Source organism: Neolamprologus multifasciatus, chromosome 23, assembly GCF_963576455.1.
Source record: "Neolamprologus multifasciatus chromosome 23, fNeoMul1.2, whole genome shotgun sequence".
NCBI lineage: Eukaryota > Metazoa > Chordata > Actinopteri > Cichliformes > Cichlidae > Neolamprologus > Neolamprologus multifasciatus.
The window spans coordinates 34,632,957-34,646,006 of NC_140460.1; positions in this window are offsets into that span (position 1 = coordinate 34,632,957).

Below are 13,050 nucleotides of genomic sequence, written 5' to 3' on the forward strand. Positions count from 1 at the left end.
TATATGTCACATTTGACTGCCGATCTTTCACATTTTTTCAAGATGAGCCAAAAATGCTTTCTATCTCAATTCCATCTGTAGTATTATATCATATAACAAGCTCAAGTTATTCGTGTCCAGTATTTACAAATCAATGCCCATCATCCATTACCTACTACTACTTAATGTTTGTGTATGTCAGAGTCTAAGTAAAAATCTGTCATGCTGCCCTGATTTTTATTGGTCTACAAACTTCTTAAAGTATGTTTAAAAAGAACCAGTAAAACCAAATGAATATATACAAAATTCAATACGATTCCCTGGAAATTAAATACTGCTCAGAGAGTGAGTGTTTGTTGGTTTTTGAATTGTTGACGTGTGTGTGTGCAGCCAATAAGGGATTGGTTACTTTATGTGGCTGGAAGGCTACAATTAAATATATGTGAAATTGTGACTCTGAGTGACACAATAGCAATTGCCAGTGACTAATACAATGAATAAAGGTATGTCATATTAAACTTGGATACATTTAACACAATGAGGAAAAAGATCCCGATTCAGACTGCTCTACGTGCATAGTTTCCGGCTTATTTCTTTCTACTAATTGGCCTTTATAATGCTAGTAAGAGTGGATATCCCCAATATGGTGCTGTGTGGCTAAGATGCCACACCCCCTTATGAGGAGCAACCAATCAAAAAAAGTTGCCTTAAACCACAGGAGAAGGAAGCTAAAACAGATTGTATCAGGCAGTGGATGTGCTGAAGATTGCACAAAAGCTCAGTAGGAGAAAAAATAAGGATTATTTTGATCCGTGAATTGTGGAGAGCTACTCCTACAGAGAAGAAGAATAAAAATGTGGAATTTGAAAGGACCACAGTAAATTCCTTTAGGTTTACTCACAGTACAAAGGCAAAGAGATTCATTTTATCTTTTCACTCTCGTATTTAATGTGTTCCTTTCAAAATTATAACAAACACCATCAAGCACCTTGTGCAAAGACGTACTTTTCATCACGATTGTCTAAGGAACACATTACCCGCACACAGCCAAGCACGTTATGCCCACACAACCTTTCAGTGCCATTATGTTCTGCCTCTATCCCCTTTCCACCCACTCACTCAAAAACACACTTAACTCTTTCCTGATCAGATAAGACTACTGATGCTACACAACCCAAAGATTCTATTTTGAAGGAATTCCGACCAAATTTCCCTTTGATCCGCTCTGACATGATATAGATCTGCTGATCCAAAAATAAATTTCATTTTAGAAATGATATGCTCCCTGATGATAAATCACAGCCTGAGAGGGAATTAAAAAAAAAAAGTCCTCAACAGACATCAAAAGAGACTGAAATTGAATTTGATGTTAAAGAATGCATCTCATCATCTCCTTCCTACCTTTCAACACCAACACCAAAGTGAACATGACATCTTTGTTAATGCGCATACAAATGAAGTTGACATGGTCTAGAGTTCTGCAGGTGTTCTATAGGCCAACCTGGAATTCAGCATTGCTGTGGTTCACTTAACCAAAAACCAACAGGAGTTTCTCTTCTAAAATTAAATGTTATACATTTGTTTTGTTCAGCAAGGTAATCTTTTCACGTTGACGTCACTTAACATTCGGCTATAAATAAATCCACGCACACATGACTTCAGTATCACCACCACTTAGTTTTACAGCAAATAGGAAACCTAACAATGCTTTTCTTAGAAGGACTGTAGTGATAAGTAAAAAATTGCAAATCCTTCCATTGGTCACAAAGAAAGTAAAGCAAAATCTTCCTTTTGATCTCTGACTTCAAACGCTTGCAAACTAACCAAGTGAAATTTGAAAAAGTGGGATGCAAACTGAAAGTAACCATGTTCATCTTTGATATGGGATAGTGTCTTAGTACAGCAACATATAACCCCCACTTTCACCTAGTGACCGCAAACAAGATCTTGCAACCACTCAGCAACTGGACAAGAAACACATATTTTCACTAGTGATCTGTGGTTGCCAATTGGTCTCCCGCCCGGACTGTGTGGGTAGGACTTTAACAATTGATTTCACAATAACCACTTAACTAATAAAGGGAATACAATTTTATCTTGAACGACTAATGGTTGTCAGGAGGTCAGTCTTATCTTAATCAGACTTTAGGCCTGTGACTGTAGCATAACACAGTATTTTCTTTCAGCTACATAATGATGTAGTATATGATGTATACCCAAAAAATAAAAAGACGTGCTCAAAAAATGAAGTACCTTATTGTACTGAACAGTTTTTAAGGGGGTAATTCCTTCAAAATACTAAACCCTTGATTTGTAGCCTACCTTACATTCTTGAACATTTGTTCACAATTTTGTACCTGAATGTTAAAGAAAGAAAAATAGAACTGACGCCCACTGATCATATTTGATGCAATAGTTTTTCTACGTTATCAGTGGGATTTTTCTCCCAGCAATTATGATAAAAAATTTCAGTCTTGTTAGAAGTTTTAAAAATATTAATAAAAAAAAGAATTTTCTGGGAATCATTTCAGAGTTTAGATTTTAAAATGTTAAAATATATTAATCCATTTTATCATTCAAACTCTGAAAATGCACCAATGAGTTATATGCAGATGTAACATAGATAAAGTTTTAGTGTTAATAGAATTTGAAAAATGCTGCACAATCATTCATGAACCAAAGATGGACGTGCCTGGACTCTATGAGGAAACTAGAGCAAAATTCATCAGCCGCAGGCTACAATAAGGAATCAATAAGGACTTCCTTGCTGTGAGCAACAGCTGTGCTAATGCACAACTGAAACTTGTCACAACGTGTTAAAAGCTTTTCATTGAATTTAAATAAGGAAATGGTCAAAAAAAACCTTTAAAATATCCAAGAGGAAAATTTATATTTTACTGAATTTTATTGTGAATTTGGTTGAACACAACAGTGCACCTGAAAACCTGGAAGTATACTTAATATGTACCTTTGTACTGCCTGGTTTGATTTCCATGTACCTTTCTGGCACTCAAAGGTACATATAGTTACTTTAAGGCCCCTTAATTAGCCCTAGAGGGTACATTCATGTAGTTTATAGTAGTAGGGGCAGAATGGACTTTTACTACACCCCTAAATCTAAAAGTGTGTGAGAGTTGATCTTTTCTTTCTTGCCTTGAGAAGAAGAAAAAAAGCAAAAAAAAATGCAATAGTAATTTATCAGCTCCGAATGGAATTACACAAGACGTAATCTTATCCTTATTCTACAGATTTATGGTAATGAATCTGAGTAAAAGCTGTAATTAAAAGCTAACAAAATCTGTTATTGAAATCCAAGTATAAGCTCACTTAACAAATGTGTCCACAGTTGCTGAAAAGCATGCATCTTTCCACTCTGCCTGTTGGTACAGCTTTTATGCACCACTTCTTTGTTTGCTGCAACATGCTTACATTGTTGTCTCTGGCCTAACCTTGATGTTACAAAGCAGCTTGCTGCACCCATATAAAAGCTCCTTAACAAACCTTGAAATGCACCAAATAAACACAGACACACACACACATACACACACATTGATAAAGCACCATTGCCACTGGAGTTGCATACTGCAGCTATAAGAGTATATCGTTATTTACAGCCATAAAGCCTGGAGGGGAAGCTGCTGCAGGGGGAGGCATCCACTCACATGGGTACTGCCCAGCACAACCACAGCCTTGAGCTGTTGGATAGTGCACAGCACCAGAGTGCCTTGTTTAAGGGCAACACCATGCTAATTATCTAGCAAGGGAGAGGAGCAATTCAGCCTTCCCTGTACTGCCCTACATTTTTCCATTTTTTACTCCGCAAACTCTTTCTTTACATTTTATCTGCCACTCTTCATCAACATCTTTTCTTTCCTCCCACTTTTTGCTCACATCTTTCCCCTTCTCCACTATTCCCTGCCCCTTTTTCTCCCTCTCAGCTTCCTTTTTTCCCTTTCCATCTGTATTATCCTTTAAATAATTCCCTCTGTATTGAGTCCGATTTCTATTTTTTTTCCTTTTCCTCTATCTGAAAGGCATAAGCCTTGAAGCTCTAGTTACTGGCAGCGCTTGTTTTCCACCAGTGCTCCATCCTTCTCTTTGTTTTTTGTTTTTTTTTCCTCTGCTGTCAAGAGATTCTGCTGCTTTTTCTTCTTGGTGACTCTATGCGGGATTACAGTCCTCCTACGTTTGATCTGCTGCCAGTAGACGCGTGCCGTGCTTGCTTGTCTCCTTCGGACTACGTATCTGACCATTTGTATCCACCTCTGTCCCCGTCATGTTGCTCCTCAGACTAACACCCACTACTGTAGCCAGACTTATATTTGTAATAATGGGTTTTCTCTACACATGCAAGTATAAGTTCAATGTGACATTTGCAGCACTTGTTTGCTTCTCCATAAACAGGTCTGCACTGTCTAGGCTGTGATGTTTAGAAGCATGAAAGGATACATATGGAATGAATATTGCAACACCTTCCTATCCTTTCATACTACACTATATGTACTGTATATGTACAATATGAATACTAGTTTCTAAGTTGCTAAGTTACCTGGAAATGTGAAGTATCCTCTTTTGAATTGCTTTTGTTTTTGCCCCCAAGCAAGCCTCCAGAATCCTCTGTCATCCTTCTCATCATGGCAGTGGGGCTGTAAACATGCTGCCTTCTTGTTATACAGAATATAAAATAAGGGTAAAATAGTCCATCTATAAAAGTTTTACTATATAAAAACCTGGCAAGAATAATGGCTGAGGTTTTCTGCCTGCCCCCAACTCGTTCAAAATGCAGCATGGCCTTGAGCTGGGCCCATAACCCCAACTGCTCATGTGGAGCTCCTCAGTGGAAAGCAGGTCAGACTGTGGTTGTACTGGGCAGCTTACAAGTGTGAATGTGTGCAAGTAGAGAGATAACTTCCACATTAAAATACCTTAATCCATAAAGTTTAAAAAGTGACACAAAATGTGAGGTAAAAATGGAAACTAATTGGGTAAAATTCTACAAGACGTGAAGTGAGCATGAAACCTATATATAACAGAATTACATGCTGATGGCATGTAATGTCTTAAAATTAAATGAAAATGTTCAGAAAAACAACAAATTACCAATTACCTAACCAGGCTGAAACTGAAAATATAGAGTGTATTAATATTTAAACATAAAATAAACTAAAACACAGGGCCTGAACACCAGTCACATGGGTGGAAGTCTTGAGCTTCATCAGTTCAACCAGTACATTTCATATAAAAGTTTATGGATTCAAGCATTGTGGCCAAACCCCTTGAGAATTTTTGTATCCAGAAGTCTAATCAAGAGGCCTGAATGACAAGATGAAGTGCTGTTATCAGCAATTGCCAGCAAGCTTATTTAGCAAAGTCCATCAATTGATTCTGAGTGCATCACGCGCACAACCTGTTAGAACAATTAACCACATAGCAAGCTATGTTATTTGTCAGGTAATTTCTTAAAATATGTCTGAAAAGGTACCAACAGCAAACACAGTCAAGAGGTCCAGAGTATGATTGGAATTACCTGTGAACAGGCGTACAGCATTCAAACACTCATGGCAGTTATGCCTTTAATTATAACTTTAAGCTTTAATGTAATCTACACTGATAAGTTGTAGAAAACTTACCCCTTGTTTGGTTTCTGTGTAGATATAAAGCTTATGCATAATTTTAATAAGGAAGATCTGCAATCAGTCATCTGCCTGCTTTCCTGGATGTTAGTCTGCTTTTCTGTTCTCTATATCGCTACTGCTGTCAATCTCAGTCATTACTCTACTCCAGAGTTCCCCAACCACCGGGTCATGTAGTACCGGGCCTTCAGAAAGGCTGAATAAAAAAAAAAAAAAGATTTATTATCCGTCTGAAGATCCTTTATTTTGAAAAGCTGCTAGACCAGGCGACATCAAAAATGTAACCCACAAGCTAGCAAAAATTAGTAAAAATGAGCAAAAATTAGTAAAAGGCAAACGTCTTGCTAAGGCAAAGAAACCTTTTACTGTCAGTGGGGAATTGATCCTGCCGCTAAGGACATTTGCCATGAACTTCTAGGACAGGCTGCTGTTAAATAGATAGACACGGTCTATCTATAGGCATCTATAGACAGGTAACTCTTTCGGTTTGCACCATCACTTGAGGATATAGCAGAGGACATTGAGACACAGTTGCTGAAAAGGACTAATAAGTCACCATGGTACGCAATTCAGGTTGATGAGTCTACTGATATTGGCAACAAGGAAATACTATTTGTTTATGTATCATATATATATATATATATATATATATATATATATATATATATATATATATATATATTTATATATATATATATATATATGTATATATATATATATATATCAGGAGTATGTGCACGAGGAGATGTCATGTGCACTGTCACTGGATATTTCTGCACCAATGGTGTTGCCTGGCAAATCTCTGAATGATTACACATCAGGAAAACTGCAGGCACGGAGCTGCTAGCATGACTGGACGGATTTCTGGTTTAATTGCTCGGGTTAAGGAGGTTGCACCTGAATGTGAGTCTGCGCACTGTGTCATTCACAGGGAAATGTTGGCTAGCCAAAAAATGTTACCTGAGCTTAACAGTGTATTCAACAATGTCTTTAAAGTCATTAACCACATCGAAGCAAATGCACTAAACTCCCGTTGTTTGGCTGTAGAGGCCAAAACAAATGTTTATAACAACCAGTAAACATGATGTTTTCTGTTAGCGTCTGTTAGCTAGTTCATATAGGTGTTTTCCTATTTTGCTCTTCAGGACTGCATCTATCCTGTGCAGACTATGAATGTCAGCAGAAACTTCATGAAACTAACCAGTTATTGGTGAGATATTTCAGCAGTAAACTTACTGACTAACAGACTGAAACGGTCATCTCTAGAGGCATACTGCTACATTTGAGCATGATGTTTCAGGTACCTGTGTGATGTCGAAATAAGATCTGGGAAGGCCGTGCAAGTAATAGATTGTTGAGCTCGAAGGCTTATCAGGTGCCACAACACAGCAGAGTGGTATATAAGTAGGATGAATTGAAATTTGACATTTTATAACACCGGAGATATCACAGCAGCAGACATTTCATCCTGCTTTCCAACAATGGTGGGATAAAGTCAAAATACATCTTTCATGTGACAAGGTGATGTGTTGTGGCACTTCGACATATGATCCACCAACATGCATTACCGGATCACAATATATTTCTTTTTCTTTTTCTTCTGTTTGTGTCTTTTTGTTTTGGAATGATTGGCTGTATTTTTAGGTTGTTCAACTTTCTACTTTTTCTTTCTTTTACTCGTTATGTTTTATTTTTTTATATTTCTGCCTTTCGCTCAAATAGTAGGAGCCATATTTATACACATCAATCCATCAATGCCATATTTTCTCCAAGCAATTCCCCCTTTAAAAAGCCTGCCTTCCAGAATTTGTATAATGACCAACTAGGACTTTATTGCATTGTCTTTGTGTATGCCTGTATACTTTGTTGTGTATATGCAGTGATCATTTGACTTTTTTTGTGGATTCAGGGTTCCAACTGAATTTGACAAGATAAACGCAGATATTTTATGAGCTATATGTCTGATTTTCAGCCCCTAGATGATGATGCTAATATAAAAAGGTAGAATTAAATGAGTATATGTAATATTTAATAATATATATATAGAGAGAATGATAATAATTTATATTTAGACTATATATATAGTCTGTTCTGTGCCAGTTAATCAATGTAAACGCCACCACAGTACTTCAATACTATATTATAATACTAGTAGTACTACAGTACTACTAGTGTAGTCTGGTATTTTCATATAATAATAATAATGTGTTAGTCCCCGTAGGGTAAATTATTCCTCTGCATTTAACCCATTCACCCAGTGAAGTAGTGGGCAGCCACCAATGCAGCACCCAGGGAGCAGTGTGTAGGGATGGTACCTTGCTCAGGGGTACCTCAGGATAGCCGTTCAGTGGAGTCGAACTCCCGACCTTCCGATCATAGGGCAACCACTCTACCTACTGAGCTATCCCTTCCAAGCAGTCCTTACCTCTCCTGTCCCTCTGTGTTTGGTGATATATTTAAACCATTACTCCATTTATATATGCTCCCCTTCTGTGGCGCTGGACAGCTGCTGAACTATGTCGACTAACTGTATTTACATTTAAGAAGAATACGATGCAGAAGGTGTAAGTGGGATGTCTATGTAGTTACTGGAAACGATGCCTGCTTATACCCCATCCCTCTTTAAAATACTACAGGTCTTAATATCAGTGTGTCACATATGAAAGAACAACAGGCAGTGAAGGTTTGAAAGGATAAGAACTGATGTGCAGCTGTGCATGTGACTCTCTCATGTTACTCTCCTTGCATCCTTTTCTACTTTTGCTTTCTGTCAGATATGGAATGCATACCGACTGTAGTCCCGGCTTTGTCTTTATACGCTCTAAGCAAAAGGCCCTGCCATGGCAGCATGACACAACACCGTGTTAGTTTTCATCACTGGGGAGCAGTATTCCTCATATGACTCTTTTCAACATGCTGCTGGTCGTGCTGGCCTTGCTTGTCAGGATAACGTACCGTATACCACTGGGGCAGTGGTGAAAGTGAGCCACTCTTTGACTCTCTGGCTGTGACACAACATGTGCGCATTTGATTTATTCCAGCTCATCTCCCTACATGTTGTCAGTCGGTGCAGGGCATGACATATCACCCACTTGGCAAAGAAAATAAGAAATATCTATTTGGCAGCAGAAAAGGATATGTCACTTTCAAGTTGAAATACAAATAAGGATCAATCTGAATGAACTCTAAAGTGGGTAAAAGCAGGCATAAACTGTAAAAACAGAACAAAATTTTGTCCCATACTTCTGAAAATCGAGGACTTTAAATCCCACATGGAAAACAAGAATTGAGTAAAGCCAAATAAAAAGACTGATCATCACCAAACTGTGCCACAGTACATGTAATGTTAATGCTTAGCAAAAAAATATGGCACTGATAGCTAGCTAGTTGTCAAACTATCTAAAATTTGATTGGTGCTCCCTCCTCTTTTGCTCTGCAGAGAAGAAGACAAACATCGAGTGATCATTTTTGCACTCATAAATACAAAACAACACAACAGTACATGCAATTATAAAATGTCCAGGGGAAAAAATAATCTGATACTTTCTTGCTAGCTATCAAAGTTTTGCTAAATAACAAAGCGGGAAACCACTGATGTATATAATTGTATAACATTTTGTAATGTTTCTTAATGTCCACTTATTCTGCATTCCTAGTGCAGCAGAAGCTGACACAAGAGTTAACCTCCAAGCACGATTCGAAAATTATCAGAAAACAAACAAGTAACAGATGTGTTTTTTTTTTGTTTTTTTTTTGTTGTTGTTTTTTAAATTATTCAAGTTTATTTCAGTGCATGTGCATACTTTAGTCCCCTGTCCCTTCCCTGGCACCAGAAACCAGCTACAGCTACCAAGCACTGGTGGCTCCCAGCAGATTTGGCTTTATCATCTCAGCGTTCTGGCCATTTCATGGCCAAAGCAAATGCAGCCCCATCCTTTGCATAACATAACTGTAGACAAGATAAGTTCCTTAAAGTAATCCACTGGAATTTGGGTGTTAAGTTTATCTACTACTTCCAAAAATATGTAAAAGTGTTATGTGCCAGCAGGAAGAGTATACAAAATAGTCATGCTTGTCTTGGTTTTACTGTATATTAGTTGATTCAAAACACAATAGATTCAAGCAGGAGTTTACTCTTGTAAAATATTGCACAAATGATATGTTAGCTTTATTCATTTATTTTTAAATCACAAATTATGCCTCCCTTTGTTACCTGTGTTACTGCAAATTCTTACAGTTACAAAGGGAGGCAAAGTGTTTACACAACACATAAAGCACTTATTTTGGGGGGCATCTTACTGAGAGTGTATCCCAAGATAAGTGCCTCAGGCAACTGAATGCAGAAAGGGATGAGGAACAGGAAGGGGGACTATCATGAAAGAAAAAACCTCATCAATACATAGAGTACGTGGCAGACAAGGAAGAAATCCTACCAGCTGCTAGAAAATGCCTGATAGGACAACACAGAGGCCGTGATTACATCAGGACAAGATCAGACCCTGAAAAACATATCCACAGAGCCGGGAGTCTACCACAATCTTAGAGTAAACTGTCCAAGCGTGTATCTTACATTGTGGTACTACAACTGAGAGACTGGATTAGAAGTCTCCCCTATGAAGACACAGCCAAAGGTGGTTGAGAAAGAGCAGAGGCAAAGTAAGACTTCAAGTTCAACACAGACAAGCAGCTGCCAGCCATCCAACCAGACATAGTGGTGGTTTACAAAGAAAAGAAGACTGCATTCATGTTAAATGTGGCAATCCCAGCTGACATCAGTAAGAACGAGTGCAAGAAAATGGATAAGTATCAGGCGTGAAAAAAAATGGAGATGACAGGACTTTCCAACTCATGGTCATGGAAGGGCTTCATCTACTGTGGTGCCGGTAGAGCTGATATGTATAAGTCATCCTTTGGCGCTGGTGATTTGATGCACCAGCTGTGGCAAATAATAGACACCAAGAGATAACAGTCCTTTTTAAAGAACAACAAACATGGCAAAGGTTAGAAAGGTACCAATGATGTAGTTCTTCCTGTCTGACAGGCGATAAGGGTTCATGTCCTGTTGGGAGCTTTGAATTTTGAACTGCACTTCCTCATTTTTGTGTTCACTCCCTTTCTACTTCCTTGGTTACTCGCTGGTTAGGTTTAGGAAAAGATTGAAGGGGTGTATCTTAACCAAAACCACAAATTACTTCATCTACACTTAAAAAACCCCCAAAAAACCCTAAACCTTTTTGACAATCAGGCGTTCTTTACAGCCATCATTACCTGACCTGCTGAAAGTGAAAGATACATCTCAGTATTCTCTAAATAATCCAGTACATCATAGCATTGATGACTCTTTGCGCATAATTTCCAGAAGCCCACAGTTTTGACAGAATGGCAGCATTTGACCCCCAAGGAATGAGAATGAGCTGGCCTCTCAGTTTGAAATCTGCTTGCTGAAGCAACTGATTCCTTTGATCGGTGCTCTAGTTGAACAGCACGAGCTGAAAAACTTGGCTGCAGTCCTGTCAAGAAACCTAACCAGGCAACACCTCATCTTCTTTTCCACACAACATGTTCATGGACAACAGAAATCTGTGATTTTGAGAGACTCTTAATAGTAAGAACACTTTTGAGGTATTTTTCTCTTTGGTAATACAAAAATATCGTTCTACTATTTTTTTCCATTTAAATAGTCAATCACCATGTTTATACAGCACTTCTTATCCGTTTCCAAACTGGACCAGTTCCTATTTCTGTCAGGTCCTGTCTTTAATGTGACAGCATGTACGGTGTTACTATGGAGGCCGTCCCTGCCCCAGTGTCTCCTACAGTAATACCTGCTTATTTATTCCACCAGGCGAATGAAGTGTTTTCAGATTGCTCTCTGGTTTGTTGATTTTTCCTTGTTATGAGCACAAGCTGCATGTGACATGTCGCACCTTGGGGAAACCGAGCTCGACGTTTGGCTCCAACTGCGAGACAAACTAAGTGTGTTTGTCTTTGCAGTTCAGTAAGTCTCCGGTGTGTGCACAGACAACTGAGTGAGAAAGACAGTATGATTGCAGCACTTTGGCTTCCTAGCTGCATTTCTTCTGAGTTTATTTCCTTTTGGTTCCGAGACTTTGAATAATTTGCGAGGTGTCTGACTTCTAATCTTGCTGTCTATTCGAGATAAAACAGGTGAGCTGTTGCTGTTACCGGTTGTCTCACACACTGTGACAAAAGTGACATTTAAGAAAGGTGCCGGCAGAGGAAAATAATGTTGCTCAGCGGTCTCTCCCAAACAGTTGCTTATTTTTCATGAGAAAAAGACGGTGCAGCGTGGCCTCTTTTTGTCAAAAATCCGCTTTTCCGTGTTATGTCTGGGCAGCAGAAATGAGCTCTGGTCATACAGCTTTAATACTTCCTCTCTGCGTGACACAGAATGTGTCTTCGGATAGTCTGACTCAACTAATGTTTCACGGGGGGACAGTTATTTCTACTTTCTCTGCACAGCTGGAGGACTGTCAGCTCCAATTGTTTTTCTCTCCCATCTTACCGCTGCACCTGAACTTTTTTTTCTTTTGCTGAGCCAATCAGCATCTGCGTGTGGTGTGACTGCAAAAGCAGTCAAATGTTAGTGACGGTACACGCTAAACCTGTTGGTTTAACAAATGCACTCTTCTTTTTTTCCCATCCATCCATTATTCCCTCCTGACAGTGACACCACCTAGGCCCATCTGGTGTTGGCAGATTCATGAACAAAGTGGAACAAAGAAGAAATTTGTCCTGGATACGTGAGTCAAAGCTCTGCAGAGTCTGACAAATCAAACGGGAAAGAAAAGTGAAAAAAAAAAAGAAAAAGAGGGAGAAAACCTGGTTTGACAAACGTCACCGTGATGAAAGCCACCTCACTTGTTAGAAGCATGAAAACGAAACTGAAACTAAAAGGTCAATTTGACTCTAGAATCTGGAACTGTGTTGATTGCATAAGACAAACACATTGTTGAGTATATGCAGATGAATAGGATAAAAAGCAGATAAACAGCTCTTCACACTAGCAAGCAGCTAGGGTGTCCTTGAGACCCTTTGTAGAGCCAAAAGAAACAGCGTCATACAGAAGACAGGTCATTGTGCTCGGTGTAGGCCTGTGTAGGATCTTTTTGTTTGACAAAACTCTTCTCTCCACATCGTTCCAACAATAGGGCTACATGTGGCGCGATGATAGCTGTTAGACAACAATTATTTCTTAAGAGAAAAAACAGCTGAGCCCCATTTTTTTTAATTTCCTGAATGACAGATGACGAGGGAGAAAACAAACTTGTAAATCAAGCCCACTTTCTTCTACCGCATTGCAGTTCTCTGAAGCGATGACGATTTTTGAAGACGTCAGTAAAATGATTTGTATTATTCACTGAGTTTCGCTCCTTCCCCCTGCAGTTTTACTTTTTAAGGTCTACTTCATTAAAAC